Below are 19,302 nucleotides of genomic sequence, written 5' to 3'. Positions count from 1 at the left end.
TCACATGGAATAACAAACCTATTATGCTGCCTTCTTTCTATAGCGGAGACTACAAAAATATGACCATTTTTTATCTTTTTGGCCTTGCTTTGATTTCAGGACATACTTAAAACTTTTCGTCAAATTGTGGTCCTTTAGTTTTGACTTTCCTTTGAGGCACTGAAGAGGAATTTTAAAGAATGGAAATCTTTTTGGTTGATATTTATGATGCAATTGTTTCGGTTTCTCTCAGTATCTGGCATTTGGTATTTTTGTCCATTTGGTTATAAACTACTCAAAGACACTGCAATTAAAGCAGAGTTCTTGGACGTTATGGCTAATTCTCATTTCTATATCGAAAATTGATTTTTTTGTCCAAAAGTCAAAGTCGAAATCGAGTCAAACATCGACCTAAATGAATTTAACCAACGTTACTGTTTTTATGCTGATATTTTCTCAAGGGTAGCGAATTCAAAAATATACTTTTGAATAATTAAAAAACAAAATCGAATAATAAAAAAAATTGGGAAAATGTCCTAAAATCGAAAATTCGTTTTTATCAAAATTTTATTTCTTTAGAAAAATTTGTCAAAATTTTATTTCTATAGAAAATTCCGTCAAAACTTTATTTCTATAGAAAATTCCGTCAAAATTTTATTTCTATAGCGAATTTTGTCAACATTTTATTTCTATAGAACATTCCGGCAAATTTTTATTTCTATAGAAAATTTTGCCAAATATTTATTTCTATAGAAAATTTTGTCAAAATTTTATTTCTATGGAAAATTTTGTCAAAATTTTATTTCTATAGAAAATGTTGTCAAAATTTTATTTCTATAGAAAATTTTGGCAGAATTTTATTTCTATAGCGAATTTTCTCAAAATTTTATTTCTATAGAAAATTTTGTCAAAATTTTATTTTAATATAAAATTTTGTCAAAATGCTATTTCTATAAAATAATTTTGTCAAAATTTTATTCCTATAGAAAATTTTGTCAAAATTTTATTTCTATAGAAAATTTTGTCAAAATTTTATTTCTATAGGAAATGTTGTCAAAATTTTATTTCTATAGAACATTTTGTCAAAACTTAATTTATACAGAAAGTTTTGTCCAAATGTAATAATTATAGAAAATTCTGTCAAAATTTATTTCTATAGAAAATTCTATAAAAATTTTGTTTCTATAGAAAATTCCGTCAAAATTGTATTTCTATAGAAAATTTTGTAAAAATTTTACTTCCATAGAAAATGTTGTCAAAATTTTATTTCTACAGAAAATGTTGTCAACATTTTATTTTATAGAAAATTGTGTCAAAATTTTATTTCTATAGAATATTTTGGCAAAATTTTATTTCTATAGAAAATTCCGGCAAAATTTTATTTCTATAAAAAATTTTGTCAAAATTTTATTTCTATAGAAAATTTTGTCAACATTTTATTTCTATAGAAAATTCCGGCAAAATTTTATTTCTATAGAAAATTTTGTCAAAATTTTATTTCTATAGAAAATGTTGTCAAAATTTTATTTCTATAGAAGATTTTGTCAAAATTTTATTTCTGTAGAAAATTTTGTCAAAACTTAATTTATACAGAAAGTTTTGTCAAAATGTAATGATTATAGAAAATTCTGCAAAATTGTATTTCTACAGAAAATTCTATCAAAATTTTATTTCTATAGAAAATTTTGGCAGAATTTTATTTCTATAGCGAATTTTCTCAGAATTGTATTTCTATAGAAAATTTTGTCAAAATTTTATTTTAATATAAAATTTTGTCAAAATGTTATTTCTATAAAAAAATTTTGTCAAAATTTTATTTCTATAGAAAATTTTGTCAATATTTTATTTCTATAGAAAATTCCGGCAAAATTTTATTTCTATAGAAAATGTTGTCAAAATTTTATTTCTATAGAAAATTTTGTCAAAATTTTATTTCTATAGAAAACTACGGCAAAATTTTATTTCTATAGAAAATTTTGTCGAAATTTTGCCAAAATTTTATTTCTCCAGAAAATGTTGTCAAAATTTTATTTCTATAGAAAATTCCGGCAACATTTTATTTCTATCGGAAAATTTGTCAAAATTTTATTTCTATAGAAAATTCCTCCAAAATATTTTCTATATTTTGGCGGAGTTTTTTAAAGAAAATTTTGTCAAAATTTTATTTCTATAGAAAATTCCGGCAAAATTTTATTTCTATAGAAAATTTTGTCAAAATTTTAATCCAAAAGAAAATTTTGTGAAAATTTTATTTCTATAGAAATTTTGGTCAAAATTTTATTTCTATAGAAAATTTTGTCAAAATTTTATTTCTATAGAAAATTCCGGCAAAATTTGATTTCTATAGAAAATTTTGTCAAAATTGTATTTCTATCGAAAATTTTGTCAAAATTTTATTTCTGTAGAAAATTCCGGCAAAATTTATTTCTATAGAAATTTTTGTCAACATTTTATTTCTATAGAATATTTTGTCAAACTCGTATTTCTCCAGAAAATTTTGTCAAAATTTTATTTCTATAGAAAATTCCGGCAACATTTTATTTCTATAGAAAATTTTGTCAAAATTTTACTTCTATAGAAAATTTTGCCAAAATTTTATTTCTCCAGAAAATTTTGTCAAAATTTTATTTCTATAGAAAATTCCGGAAACATTTTATTTCTATCGAAAAATTTGTCAAAATTTTATTTCTATAGAAAATTCCGAGCAAAATTGGATTTCTATAGAAAATGTTGTCAAAATTTTATTTCTATAGAAAATTTTGTCAAAATTTTATTTCTGTAGAAAATTCCGGCAAAATTTTATTTCTATAGAAAATTTTGTCAAAATTTTATTTCTATAGAAAATTCGGGCAACATTTGATTTCTATCGAAAAATTTGTCAAAGTTTTATTTCTATAGAAAATTTTGTCGAAATTTTATTTCAATAGAAAATTCCTTCAAAATTTTATTTCTATAGAAAATGTTGTTATAAGTTTGTTTCTATAGAAAATTTTGTCAAAATTTTATTTCTATAGCAAATTTTGCCAAAATTTTATTTCTATAGAAAATTTTGTCAAAATTTTATTTCTATAGCGAAATTTGTCAAAATTTTATTTCTATAGAAAATTCCGGCAAAATTTTATTTCTTTAGAAAATTTTGTCAAAATTTTATTTCTATAGAATATTTTGTCAAACTTGTATTTGTATAGGACATTTTGTCAAAATTTTATTTCCATAGAAAATTCCGGCAACATTTTATCTCTATAGAAAATTTCGGCAAAATTTTATCTCTATAGAAAATTTTATTTATATTGAAAATTTTATTTCTATCAAAATTTTTGCCAAAATTTTATTTATATTGAAAATTTTGGAAAAAAAATTATTCCTATAGAAAATTTGAAAAAAATTTATTTCTATAGAAAATTGTGTTAAAATTTTATTTCTATTGAAAATTTTGTTAACATTTTATTTCTATAGAGAATTTTGTCAAAATTTTATTTCTATAGAAAATTTTGTCAAAATTTTATTTCTTTAGAAAATTTCGGCAAAATTTTATCTCTGTAGAAAATTTTGTAAAAATTTTATTTCTATAGAAAATTTTGTCAACATGTTATGATTACAGAAAATTTTGTCAGAATTTTATTCCTAAAGAAAATTTTGCCAAAATTTTATTTCAATAGAAAATTTTGTCAAAATTTTATTTCTATAGAAAATTCCGGCAAAATTTTATTTCTATAGAAATTTTTGTTAAAATTTTATTTCTATAGAAAATTAAGGCAAAATTTTATTTCTATAGAAAATTTTGTCAAAATTTTATTTCTATAGAAAACTTTGTCAAAATTTTATTTCTATAGAAAATGTTGTCATAATTTTGTTTCTATAGAAAATTTTGTCAAAATTTTATTTCAATAGAAAAATTTTATTTCTATAAGACCCCATTAAAATCCCCAAGACTCCAAATACAAAAAAGTAACTCATTCATGAAAAAAATTTTAAAAAAGTTTCAAATTTCTTTAAATTCATTATTAAAATTCCAGGTCTTCGAATTAGAAATAAAACTTTCCCATTCAGGGGAAAAAAACTCACAATTTAGAAAAATTCCCAACGAAATGCCAATAGTTTTTTGAAATTCTCCAACTCGAGGTATTTTTTTCATCCAGGGAAAAAATTCACAATTTAGAAATTTTTTAAACAAAACTTCAAAAAATTCTTGACATTAAAAAAGTCCAGGTCCCCAACTAATAAAAAAATTGCCCCTATAAGGGGAAAAATCCCTGTATCAGGAAACACCCTTCAATACTGGTAACACTGGTAAGACCTTTTTTGTTTATTTATTAAAGCTTCTCCCTAACTTTCCCTCTCTCTCTCTTTGGCTAGATTTTGAGTGAGGTCTGAAGCGTAATCCAATTACTGGTATAAACTTCTCAAATTTTGGAGGTATGTAAATAAAATATTTAAACTAATCAAATTTACAAATGTTAGAGAAGAATCTCAAATTTAACTAACATAGCAACACTTCACTGGCCATTGCCCCTGACAAACACCAGGAGATATTGTGGCACCATTAAAACATTGTAGAAACATGGAAAGTTTTCCCTTCCCAAAAACAAATTCTCCACTAGGAATTTTCTATGAGTGTCAGTTACTTTTTCTGAGGGTTTTTTTTATATTTGATTTTAGTTAGTTGTGTGGTTTCCGGTTTCCTTTTTACTACTATAATAATAGCATGCATATATCCGTATACGAAGCAACGCACTCATAAATCGCCATACATGTGTATATATATCCTGAGCACGGTTGCCACTCGAGCCAAAAATAATCTATCAAAATTTGGAGAAGATTTTACCAAAAAAACTACGAAATATTTTTTATTCCAACATTTTGTTTCTATAGAAAATTTTGTCAAAATTTTATTAAAATTTTTTTAATAATTTTAATTCTACACAAAATTTTGTAAAAACTTGAATTCTATACAAAATTTTGTAAACAATTTATTTCTAATTTTGTATAAATGTAAGTTCTATAGAAAATTTTGTCAAAATTTTATTTCTGTAAAAAATTATTCAAATTTTTTTTCTATAGACATTTTAGTCAACGTTTTATTTCTAAAGAAAATTTTGTAACAATTTTGTTTCTATAGAAAATTTTGTCGATCTTTTATTTCTAAAGAAAATTTTACTTTAAGACTGTATTGCATGAACTGATTCGTTTTATGTTATCTGTTGACAAATATATCAAATGACGTATATTATTGTACAAAATAAATATAGTTTTGACCAAATTTTCTCTAGAAAAACAAATTTACAAAATTTTCTCTAGAAATAAGATTTTGACAAAATTTTCTATAGAAATAAAATTTTTACAAAATTTTGTCAGTATATTATTTCTATAGAACATTTTGTCAAAATTTTATTTCTATAGAAAATTTTGTAAAAATTTTATTTCTATAGAAAATTTTGTCTAAATTTTATTTCTATAGATAATTTTGTCAAAAATTTATTTTTATCGTAAATTTTGTTAAAATTTTATTTCTATAGAAAATTTTGTCAATATTTTGTTTCTATAGAACATTTTGTCAAAATTTTATTTCTATAGAAAATTTTGTCAAAATTTTATTTTTATAGAAAATTTTGTCAAAATTTTATTTTTATAGAAAATTTGGTCAAAATATTATTTTTATACAAAATTTGGTCAAAATTTTAATTCCATACAAATTTTTATTTATTATTTTTATTTATGAAAATTTTATTTCTATAGAAAATTTTGTCAAAATTTTATTTCTATAGAAAATTTTGTCAAAATTTCATTTCTGTAGAAAATTTTGTCAAAAATTTATTTCTATCGTAAATTTTGTCAAAATTTTATTTTTATAAAAAATTTTGTCAAAATTTTATTTTTATAGAAAATTTGGTCAAAATATTATTTTTATAGAAAATTTTGTCAAAATTTTAATTCCATACAAATTTTTATTTATTTTTTTATTATTTTTATTTATGAAAATTTTATTTCTATAGAAAATTTTGTCAAAATTTCATTTCTGTAGAAAATTTTGTCAAAATTTTATTTCTATAGAAAATTTTGTCAAAATTTTATTTCTGTAGAAAATTTTGTCAAAATTTTACTTCTATAGAAAATTTTGTCAAAATTTTACTTCTATAGAAAATTTTGTCAAAATTTTATTTCTATAGAAAATTTTGTCAGATTTTTATTTATAATTTTGTCAAAATTTTATTTCTAAAGAAAACTTTGTCAAAGCTTTATTATACCCTTCACCACTACTGTGGTACAGGGTATAATAAGTTTGTGCATTTGTATGTAACGCCAAGAAGGAAAAGTCTGAGACCCATCGTTTAGTATACCGATCGTCTTAGAATTAAATTCTGAGTCGATTTAGCGATGTCCGTCTGTCTGTCTGTCTGTCTGTCTGTCTGTCTGTCTGTCTGTCCGTCTGTCTGTCTGTCTGTTGATGTATTTTTGTGTGCAAAGTACAGCTCGCAGTTTTAGTCCGATTGTCCTAAAATTTGGTATAGGGTCCTGTTTCGGCTCAAAGACGATCCCTATTGATTTTGGAAAAAATCGGTTCAGATTTAGATAGAGCTGCCATACATATTTTTCACCGATCTGGTCATAATTGGCATGTATATCAACCGATCTTCCTCAAATTCCGTACATCCGAATATTTTATGGGTCTCGAAAAACTTGCAAAATATCAGCCAAATCGGTTCAGATTTAGATATAGCTCCCATATATAGCTTTCGCCCGATTTACACTCATTTGCCCACAGAGGCCAATTTTTTGCTCCGATTTAGTTAAAATTTTGCATAAGGAGTAGAATTAGCATTGTTACTATGCGTGCCAAATTTGGTTGAAATCGGTTCAGATTTGGATATATCTCCCATATATAGCTTTCGCCCGATTTACACTCATATGACCACAGAGGCCAAATTTTTAACTCCGATTTAGTTGAAATTTTGCACAGGGAGTAGAATTAGCATTGTAGCTATGCGTGCCAAAATTGGTTTAAATCGGTTCAGATTTGGATATATCTCCCATATATAGCTTTCGCCCGATTTACACTCATATGACCACAGAGGCCAATTTTAAACTCTGATTTAGTTGAAATTTTGCACAGGGAGTAGAATTAGCATTGTAACTATGCGTGCCAAATTTGGTTGAAATCGGTTCAGATTTGGATATATCTCCCATATATAGCTTTCGGCCGATTTACACTCATATGACCACAGAGGCCAATTTTTAACTCCGAGTTAGTTGAAATTTTGCACAGGGAGTAGAATTAGCATTGTAACTATGCGTGCCAAATTTAGTTGAAATCGGTTCAGATTTGGATATATCTCCCATATATAGCTTTCGCCCGATTTACACTCATATGACCACAGAGGCCAATTTTTAACTCCGATTTAGTTGAAATTTTGCACAGGTAGTAGAATTAGCATTGTAACTATGCGTGCCAAATTTGGTTGATATCGGTTCAGATTTGGATATATCTCCCATATTAGCTTTCCCCCGATTTACTCTCATATGACCACAGAGGCCAATTTTTTGCTCCGATTTAGTTGAATTTTTGCACAGGGAGTAGAATTAGCATTGTAGCTATGCGTGCCAAATTTGGTTGAAATCGGTATAGATTTAGATATAGCTCCCATTTATGTTTTTCTGATTTCGACAAAAATGGTCAAAATACCAACATTTTCCTTGTAAAATCGCCACAGCTTAGTCGAAAAGTTGTAAAAATGACTTTAATTTTCCTAAACTTCTAATGCATATATATCGAGCGATAAATCATAAATAAACTTTTGCGAAGTTTTCTTAAAATTGCTCCAGATTTAAATGTTTCCCATATTTATACCCTTCACCACTACTGTGGTACCGGGTATAATAAGTTTGTGCATTTGTATGTAACGCCAAGAAGGAAAAGTCTGAGACCCATCGTTTAGTATACCGATCGTCTTAGAATTAAATTCTGAATCGATTTAGCGATGTCCGTCTGTCTGTCTGTCTGTCTGTCTGTCTGTCCGTCTGTCTGTCTGTTGATGTATTTTTGTGTGCAAAGTACAGCTCGCAGTTTTAGTCCGATTGTCCTAAAATTTGGTAGAGGGTCCTGTTTCGGCTCAAAGACGATCCCTATTGATTTTGGAAAAAATCGGTTCAGATTTAGATATAGCTGCCATATATATTTTTCACCGATCTGGTCATAATTGGCGTGTATATCAACCGATCTTCCTCAAATTCCGTACATCCGAATATTTTATGAGTCTCGAAAAAATATCAGCCAAATCGGTTCATATTTAGATATAGCTCCCATATATAGCTTTCGCCCGATTTACACTCATATGACCACAGAGGCCAATTTTTTGCTCCGATTTAGTTGAAATTTTGCACAGGGAGTAGAATTAGCATTGTAGCTATGCGTGCCGAATTTGGTTGAAATCGGTTCAGATTTAGATATATCTCCCATATATAGCTTCACCCGATTTGAGTCTATAGATTTTGTAGAAGTCTATCAAATTCTGTCCAGATCGAGTGATATTTAAATGTATGTATTTGGGACAAACCTTTATATATAGCCCCCAACACATTTGACATCACATCCGAAAATTTAGATCTACAAAGTGGTGCAGGGTATAATATAGTCGGCCCGCCCGACTTTAGACTTTCCTTACTGGTTTTTATAGAAAGTTTTGTCAAAAATTTTCCCTATAGAAAATTTTGTCAAAATTTTATTTCTAAAGAAAATTTTGTCAAAATTTTATTTCTATAGCAAATTTTATCAAAATTTTATTTCTAAAGAAAATTTTTGTCTAATTTTATTTTATATAGAAAATTTTTGTCAAAGTTTTATTTCTATAGAAAATTTTGTCAACATTTTTTTCTATAGTAAATTTTGTCAAAATTTTATTTCTATAGAAAATTTTTTCAAAATTTTACTTCTATAGAAGATTTTGTCAAAATTTTATTTCTATAGAAAATTTTGTCAAAATTTTATTTCTAAAGAAAACTTTGTCAAAGCTTTATTTCTATAGAAAGTTTTGTCAAAATTTTTTCCTATAGAAAATTTTGTCAACATTTTATTTCTAAAGAAAATTTTGTCAAAATTTTATTTCTATAGCAAATTTTATCAAAATTTTATTTCTTAAGAAAATTTTGTCTAATTTTATTTTAGATAGAAAATTTTGTCAAAATTTTATTTCTATAGAAAGTTTTGTCACAATTTTTTCCTATAGAAAATTTTGTCTAATTTTATTTTATATAGAAAATTTTGTCAAAATTTTATTTCTAAAGAAAATTTTGTCAAAATTTTATTTCTATAGAACATTTTATCAAAATTTTATTTCTATAGAAAATTTTGTCAAATTTTTTTTCTAGAGAAAATTTTGTCAACATTTTATTTCTATAGAAAATTTTGTCAAAAATTTTTTTCTATATAAAATTTTGTCAAAATTTTATTTCTAAAGAAAATTTTGTCAAAATTTTATTTATATAGAAAATTTTGTCAACATTTTATTTCTATAGAAAATTTTGTCAAAATTTTACTTCTAAAGAAAATTTTGTCAAAATTTTATTTCTATGGAAAATTTTGTCAAAATCTTATTTCTAGAAAAAATTTTGGCAATTTTTTTTCTAGTGAAAATTTTTTCAAAATTTTATCAAAATTTTATTTCTAAAGAAAATTTTGTCTAATTTTATTTTATATAGAAAATTTTGTCAAAATTTTATTTCTTTAGAAAATTTTGTCAAAATTTTATTTCTATAGAAAATTTTATCAAAATTTTATTTCTAAAGAAAATTTTGTCTAATTTCATTTTATATAGAATATTTTGTAAAAATTTTATTTCTATAGAAAATTTTGTCAAAATTTTACTACCAAACATTAAAATTTACCAATCTACCAAACAGTAAAAAATCTACCATTTTTGCTAGAATTCTACCAACTGTGGCAACCGTCATCCTGAGTCCAAAACTATGTCTGGCTATTCGTCTTTATGCTTTATTGCATTGTTGTTGTCAGGAAGTTGTATGTCCTTTAACAAAAAAAAAAAGCAGAAAAAATGAAAGAAGGTAAATGAAAACTTGATTCAAGTACCTCCCCTGGAAGCCAGTGCAGCATATGCTTCATTCTTATGAATGCAAAGAATAGGACTTGAAACCATCATCGTAGTCAAACAACTTGAGAAATTCACTTGAAGGAAACTTAACCTGCTGATGATTATGACGATCAGGAACAGATTTTTTGAAAAAATAACGAAAAAAACTATCCTAAAAACAGAGAGTCCTATAGTTGTGCAAGAACTATCACTACAATCCATTACTCTAGTATTTCTTGTCCCCCTTGCTCCTTGCTTTGGATAAATTTCCTCATCTTATATATAGAAAGGCTGTTATTTAACTTACATCTTGTCTTGGACTATCCACTCGAGGACAATTAAAGTTAAAGAAAATTACAAACAAAAGTTAATGTAAACTAGTGGCTGTTGTAGTAGTAGTCCTCTAGTTTCCTACAATGTCATCTTTAGCCCCCTCGTTACATCTTGGTGTGGATGTCCTGTAAGGTTTGTGTAGAAAAATTCATTTTAGAAAAAAAAAACAGAGATTCAGGAGGCAGGTTGTAAAATAAAATGTAATGGAGTGACTGACTGATATACACTCCCACTCCCATATAGAACAAAAGAATGCTAAAAATAAGTGGAAGTGGATAAAAATCTGAAGAAGAAATCTGAGTTAACAAACTAAAATCCCATTTTATAGGTTACATACTAGTTAAATACCATCTTGGTTGTGGTGGGTAGACCATCATTTGTTCTGCATGGTTGGTTCCCCAAAGCACTGGTTTATACCGGAGTGCGTTATATATAGTGATCACAGGCTTGTTTTGAATAATGGGTTTACTAAGACTGTATTGCATGAACTAATTCGTTTTATATTATCTGCCGATAAATATATCGAATGACGTATATCATTGTACAAAGTTTTCAACAAATTTTCTATAGAAAAACAATTTGACAAAATTTTCTCTAGAAATAAGATTTTGACAAAATTTTCTATAGAAATAAAATTTTGACAAATTTTTCTCTAGAAATAAAATTTTGACAAATTTTTCTCTAGAAATAAGATTTTGATAAAATTTTCCTTAGAAATAAGATTTTGACAAAATTTTCTTTAGAAATAAAATTTTGACAAAATTTTCTTTGGACATAAAATTTTGACAAAATTTTCTTTAGACATAAAATATTGACAAAATTTTCTTTGGAAATAAAATTTTGACAAAATTTTCTTTGGAAATAAAATTTTGACAAAATTTTCTATAGAAATAAAATTTTGAAAAAATTTCTATAGGAAAAAAATTTTGACAAAATTTTCTACAGAAAAAAAAAATTTGATAAAATTTTCTATAGGAAAAAAAATTTGACAAAATATTTATAAAATTTTCTATAGAAATAAAATTTTGACAAAATTTTCTTTAGAAATAAAATTTTGACAAAATTTTCTTCGGAAATAAAATTTTGATAAAATTTTCTTTAGAAATAAAATTTTGACAAAACTTTCTTTAGAAATAAAATTTTGATAAAATTTTCTCTACGAATAAGATTTTGACAAAATTTTCTATAGAAATACAATTTTGACAAAATTTTCTATAGAAATACAATTTTGACAAAATTTTCTCTAGAAATAAGATTTTGACAAAATTTTCTTTGGCAATAAAATTTTGACAAAATTTTCTACAGAAATAAAATTTTGACAAAATTTTCCATGGAAATAAAATTTTGACAAAATTTTCCATGGAAATAATATTTAAAGAAAATTTTCTGTAGGAAAAAAATTTGACAAAATTTTCTTTAGAAAATTTTGTAAAAATTTTATTTCATTCGTTTTGTTCTGTTTTGTTATTGTTGGTTTTGTTCTTTAAGCATTGTTTTTGTTTTTTGATTTCAGCTTAAAACCGTGCATTGACTAAACTACAAGTGTAGCTTAACCAACAGAGGAAAAGAATGTTTGTCAAATTTATTTGGGCAAAGCCCTATAGACAGCAAGATGGTTGGATGGACGCACTATCAACCAATTATCAGAATAAATTCAGGCAGTTCATTGAACCCAACAATGAACCACATTTGAACCTTCCGAAAAAAGGTTTTGCATGATAGCCGGCTTATGCCGAAATAAATTCGTACAAACATATCTATTTTCCTATGCCGCTGTCAAATCATCGATTTAAGTGCAAACAATTTTGATAAAATTTTCTATAGAAATACAATTTTGACAAAATTTTCTATAGAAATAAAGTTTTAACAAAATTTTCTATAGAAAAAAACTTTGATAAAATTTTCCATGGAAATAAAATTTTGACAAAATTTTCTGTAGAAATAAACAATTGACAAAATTTTCTATAGAAATAAAATTTTAACAAAATTTTCTATAGAAATAAATTTGTGACAAAATGTTTAACAGAAATATAATGTTTACAAAATTTTCTATAGAAATAAAAATTTTGCCAAAATTTTCTATAGAAATAAAATTTTGCCAAAATTTTCTATAGAAAAAAATTTTAACAAAATTTTTTCTAGAAATAAAATTTTAACAAAATTTTTTCGAGAAATAAGATTTCGACAAAATTTTCTATAGAAATATGACAAAATTTTCTATAGAAAAAAAGGTTTTGTTTTGTTATTGTTGGTTTTGCTCTTTAAGCATTGTTGTTGTTTTTTGATTTCAGCTTAAAACCATGCATTGACTAAACTACAAGTGTGTAGCTTAACCAACAGAGGAAACGAATGTTTGTCAAATTTATTTGGGCAAAGCCCTATAGACTGCAAGATGGTTGGATGGACGCACGTTTCTGAATTACCACATTCCTCATCAGCATCCTCTACTTGCAGCAAAACTATCAACCAATTATCAGAATAAATTCAGGCAGTTCAATAAACCCAACAATGAACCACACTTGAACTTTCCGAAAAAAGGTTTTGCATGATAGCCGGCTTATGCCGAAATAAATTCGTATAAACATATCTCTTTTCCTATGCCACTGTCAAATCATCGATTTAAGTGAAAAAAAGTTTGATGAAATTTTCTATAGAAATAAAATTTTGACAAAATTTTCTGAAGAAATTAAATTTTAACAAAATTTTTTCTAGAAATAAGATTTCGACAAAATTTTCTAAAGAAATATGACAAAATTGTCTATAGAAATAAAATCTTGACAAAATAAAATTTTAACAAATTTTTTTCTAGAAATTAGACTTCGACAAAATTCTCTAAAGGAATATGACAAAATTTTCTATAGAAATAAAATTTTGACAAAATTTTGTATAGAAATAAAATTTTGACAAAATTTTTTCTAGAAATAAAATTTTGACAAAATATTTTCTAAAATAAGATTTTGACAAAATTTGCTATAGAAATAAAATTTTGACAAAATTTTCTATAAAAATAAGATTTTGACAAAATTTTCTATAGAAAGAAAATTTTGACAAAATTTTCTATAAAAATCAGATTTTGACAAAATTTTCTCTAGAAATAAGATTTTGACAAAATTTTCTATAGAAATAAAATTTTGACAAAATTTTCTCTAGAAATAAGATTTTGACAAAAATTGTCTATAGAAATAAAATCTTGACAAAATTTTCTTTGGAAATAAAGTTTTGATAAAATTTTCTACAGAAATAAAATTTTGTCAAAATTTTCTATATAAACAAAATTTTAACAAATTTTTTATAGGAAAAAAACTTTGGCAAAATTTTCTATAGAAATAAAATTTTGGCAAAATTTTCTATAGAAATAAAATTTTGACAAAATTTTCTTTAGAAATAAAATTTTGACAAAATTTTCGATAGAAAAAAAAATTTTGATAAAATTTTCGATAGGAAAAACATTGACAAAATTTTCTTTAGAAATAAAATTTTGATAAAATATTATATAGAAATAAAGTTCTAACAAAATTTTCTATAGAAAAAAAATTTTGATAAAATTTTCTATTGAAATACAATTTTAACAAAATTTTTTCTAGAAATAAGATTTCGACAAAATTTTCTAAAGAAATATGACAAAATTTTCTATAGAAATAAAATTTTCTATAGAAAAAAAATTTTGATAAAATTTTCTATAGAAATACAATTTTAACAAAATTTTTTCTAGAAATAAGATTTCGACAAAATTTTCTAAAGAAATATGACAAAATTTTCTATAGAAATAAAATTTTGACAAAATTTTTTGTAGAAATAAAATTTTAACAAATTTTTCTATAGAAATAAAATTTTGACGAAATTGTCTATAAAAATAAAATTTTGACAAAATCTTCTTTGGAAATAAAATTTTGGTAAAATTTTCTTTAGAAATAAAATTTTAACAAAATTTTCTGTAGAAAAAAATTTTTTGATAAAATTTTCTATATAAATAAAATTTTGACAAAATTGTCTCTAGAAATAAAATTTTGATAAAATTTTCTATAGAAATAAAATTTTGACAAAATTTTCTTTAGAAATAAAATTTTGACAAAATTTTCTATAGAAATAAAATGATAACAATTTTTTTTCTAGAAATATGACGAAATTTTCTATAGAAATAAAATTTTGACAAAATTTTCTGTAGAAATAAAATTTTAACAAAATTTTTTCTAGAAATAAAATTTTAACAAAATTTTTCTTTAGAAATAAAATTTTGATAAAATTTTCTATAGAAAAAAAATTTTGACTAAATTTTCTTTGGAAATAAAATTTTAATAAACTTTTCTATAGAAATAAAATTTTAACAAAATTTTCTACAGAAAAAAAATTTTTAAAATTTTTTTCTAGAAATAAGATTTCGTTAAAATTTTTTATAGAAATATGACAAAATTTTCTATAGAAATAAAATGTTGACAAATTTTTTTATAGAAATAAAGTTTTAACAAAATTTTCAATAGAAACAAAATTGTGATAAAATTTTCTATAGAAATAAAATTTTGATAAAATTTTCTATAGAAATAAAATTTTGACTAAATTTTCTTTGGAAATAAAATTTTAATAAACTTTTCTATAGAAATAAAATTTTAACAAAATTTTCTACAGAAAAAAAGTGATAAAATTTTATTCTAGAAATAAGATTTCGTTAAAATTGTTTATAGAAATAAAGTTTTAACAAAATTTTCTATAGAAACAAAATTGTGATTAAATTTTCTATTGAAATAAAATTTTGACAAAATTTTCTATAGAAATAAAAATTTGACAAAATTTTCTATAGAAATAAAATTTTGTCAAAATTTTTCATAGAAATAAGATTTTGACAAAATTTTCTATAGAAATAAATTTTTGACAAAATTTTCTATAGAAATAACATTTTGACAAAATTTTCTATAGAAATAAAATTTTGACAAAATTTTCTATAGAAATAAAGTTTTGATAAAATTTTCTATAGAAAAAAAAATTGTGAAAAAATTTTCTATAGAAAGAAAATTTGGACAAAATTTTCTATAGAAATAAAATGTTGACAAAATTTTCTCTAGAAATAAGATTTTGACAAAATTTTCTATAGAAATAAAATTTTGACAAAATTGTCTATAGAAATAAAATGTTGTATTTAGATTGAAAGAATTCTTGATGTTTTGTCAATTGAAAGAAATGGTGTAAGTGATTTTGTAATAGACTGGATTGAGGAAATGTTATTTCATAGGACTATAGAAGCGGAACTGGCGAATGCTACAAGAAACGCGATTATGACCAGGGGACTGTCTCAAGGAGGGATGATACCGTCGTTATTTTGGCTACTCATAAATGATGAAATTCTGACTTTTCTGCATAACAAGGGTATAAAAATAGTGGCATATGTGGATGATATTGTCATAATGGCATCAGGCAAGTTTGTGGACACGATCACGGATATAATGAGTGAGGCCTTACAAAGTTTATCAGACTGGGCAAGGATCTGTGGATTAGGTGTTAGAAAAACGAAGCTAGTGCTCTTTCCTGGGGGGGTGAAAAACCACCTGGTATAAGGACCCACAATTTTAAGGAACGAGATTAAGTCTCTCAAAATCGGTGTTGTCTTGGACTCGAGACTAAACTGGCTGGAGAAATACAGCTGTTAGACTAAAGAAGGCCTACGCTGCACTGTATGCGTGCCAAAAGTTATAAGACCCGTAGCTACATATGGATGTCACGTCTGGTGGACGATTACGAACCATCCGAATCATATACAGAAGTTAGACAGGATAAACAGGACGGCCATTATTTATATGACTGGTGCAATGAGAACACCGTAGCTTTAGAGGTACTGATGGGAGTCTGCCCACTTGCTCTGCAGGAAAACAGCGGAGGTGACACTCTTAAGACTGAAAAGCCTGGACTCGCTCGGAAACGCGCAATGCGGACACACACAACTCTTTGCTTCAGTTGGACAATATATTAGGAAAGACTTTATGACGACTCAGCCTGTATATGAGGGCAAGTTGAAATCGATTATACCAAGTAAAGAGGATTTGGAAGAGGGGTGCATACATTTTGGACACCCGAATATTTATACGAATGCATCGAAAATTGTTGAAGCCACTGCCAGTGGTATTTACTGCGAAGAGTTAGGGGTTAGAAATTCATACCAAATGGACGGCGGATGAAGCATTTTTCAAACGGAAGTATTCGCCTTTGCGAAAGCTGCAGAACTACTGTTGATGAGGCCGATATCCACTTCTTCATCGACAATCAGGCAGCAATAATGGCCTTAGGAAATCCGAACATAAAGTCGAAGGTAGTCAGCTGCTCATTTTGGAACTCGTCTAGAAACTCGAATGCGATTGATGAAGAGGAGAGAAAACAACCACCCCTTTTTCTAAGGGTTGACTTCATTCTCTCTAACCTAACCTAAGTGAGCCTATAATAACGGGCTGCCACTATACCGAACTGACCCTAACCCTGTATAACGACAACAAGCATGTTCAAATAGTAGGTCTACTAAGACTGTATTGCATGAACTAAATCGGGTCATCATCTGTTCTTTATCCCCTCTCAATAATGTTGGTAATAATTCGGAGTGTTTCCAAGCTTCTCCAAGTGGATACACCGCACAGTGAAACTCCGCTCAGATTTGGTTATAAAAAGAAGGTCCCATGTCATTAAGCTAGACATAGAATCGAGCAGCACCCATTGAGTTGTGGTATCACAATGAACAGAATAGGCAAAGTAACACCGATTATATTACATATTGCCCGTGGAAAAGTAAGATACTCTTGTAAAAAGTATGAGGTGATCATATTTCCTACCCTGGTGTTTGGGGCGGCTTTTGAGGAGGAAGAGATATTGCAACACTACCCATATTTCTATCTTGCTTTTAAAAGATATAGAGCCTATCAGTTAGGAGGAGGAACTTTTTCGGGACCTGTCCCAGCATGGAAACTGAGGGGAATTGGTTAAAGACAACGAATTTGATCGAAAGAAGTAGTTAAAAAAAAACTAAATTCTTGGACAAATTTGTACTTACCTATTTTAAGATCCTTGGTATTGTAGATATCTGTAATGGAAACAAAAAATTCACCAGAGATTAGTCGATTTATTATTGTAAATTTAAATTTACTTTAATGCAATTCAATTTTACATCAATTATATAATAATAATTTTATTTAATTTAAATTCTATTACTTGACGATTTTTAGATGGGCAAAATGTCAAGAGCATTAATGCGGAATATCTTAGGCATTTAAGATTAATTCTTGGCATGCCTCATGGCATTGTTCATTTGCAAGAAACACGTCCAACATAAACTAACATACCAAGACCCCCCCTCTCCCTTTCTTCCAAACACACATGACCACATTAAATTCAAGGGACTTTCATGCCATAGTTTTGCAGCAACGACACCAAGAAAACATCCTTAGACAAACTGAAAACCATAACTGACTAACTTCATATGGCATATGAGGGCATGATTGCAGGTCTGTGTTATTGTAATTCAATTAGCTTCATCAAAGGTATACTGTAGATTATGGCTGATTTGGACCAAGGCCGAAAGAAATTGATATGAACACAGTCACACACGTTTTTCTTCATATGTATGTATGTGGCGATATATACAGTGGTACAAAATGTATGGGTCTTTATAAATAAGGCCTAATAAGAGAAAATTGATTATTACCACGGTTGCCGCAATTGGTAGATTTTTTAATGTTTGGTAAATTTGCAGAATTCCCGATGTTTTGGTAGATTTTGTAAAATATTCTACTCCAACAAAGAGGAATTTCACAAACTTTTGAATAAAATTTTGAAAATTTTTTATGCGATAGATATAAAATTTTAGCAAACTTTTCTATGAAAATAAAATTTTGAAAACATTTTCTATAGAAATAAAATTTTGACAAGATTTTCTATAGAAATAAAATTTTGACAAAATATTCTATAAAATTAAAATTTTGACAAAATTTTCTATAGAAATAAAATTTTGACAAAATTTTCTATAGAAATAAAATTTTGACAAAATTTTCAATAGAAATAAAATTTTGACTAAATTTTCTATAGAAATAAAATTTTGACAAAATTTTCTATAGAAATAAAATTTTGACAAAATTTAATATAGAAATAAAATTTTGACCAAATTTTCTATAGAAATAAAATTTTGACAAAATTTTCCAAAGAAATAAAATTTTGAAAAAATTTTCTATAGAAATAAAATTGTGACAAAATTTTATATAGAAACAAAATTTTGACAAAATTTTCTATAGAAATAAAATTTTGACAAAATTTTCCAAAGAAATAAAATTTTGACAAAATTTTCCAAAGAAATAAAATTTTGACAAATTTTTCTATAGAAATAAAATTGTGACAAAATTTTATATAGAAATAAAGTTTTGACAAATTTATCTACATAAATACAATTATGACAAATTTTCTAAAAAAAATTATATAAAAATAAAATTTTGACGAAATTTTCTATATAAAATAAAATGTTGTCAAAATTTTCTATATTAAATAAAATTTGACAAAATTTTCTATAGAAATATAATTTTGACACATTGTCTATAGAAATAAAATTTTGACAGAAATTTCTATAGAAATAAAATTTTGACACAATTGTCTATAGAAATAAAATTTTGACAAAAATTTCTATAGAATTATAATTTTGACAAAATTTTCTATAGAAATAAATTTTTGACAAAATTTTCTATAGAAATAAAATTTTAACAAATTTTTTATAGAAATAAAATTTTGACAAAATTTTCTATAGAAGTAACGTTTTGACAAAATTTTCTATGGAAATACAATTTTGACAAAATTTTCTATAGAAATAACGTTTTGACAAAATTTTCTATGTAAATACAATTTTGACAAAATTTTCTATAGAAATAAAATTTTGTCAAAATTTTCTATAAAA

The 19,302-nt window shown here is 25.2% G+C and overlaps 1 protein-coding gene across 1 annotated transcript in view; it reads right to left on the bottom strand.

The window, feature by feature from the left end:
- LOC142236924 (uncharacterized) overlaps positions 1-19,302 on the bottom strand; it is a 329,520-nt gene that overhangs the window by 74,629 nt on the left and 235,589 nt on the right. Inside the window, exon 3 of the mRNA XM_075308213.1 lies at positions 17,419-17,448. The gene's annotated coding sequence lies outside the window, so the exon portion shown is untranslated. The remainder of the gene's footprint in view (positions 1-17,418; positions 17,449-19,302) is intronic.

Source organism: Haematobia irritans, chromosome 4 (assembly GCF_050003625.1).
Source record: "Haematobia irritans isolate KBUSLIRL chromosome 4, ASM5000362v1, whole genome shotgun sequence".
Lineage (NCBI taxonomy): Eukaryota > Metazoa > Arthropoda > Insecta > Diptera > Muscidae > Haematobia > Haematobia irritans.
This window is presented reverse-complemented; position numbering and strand designations above follow the sequence as displayed.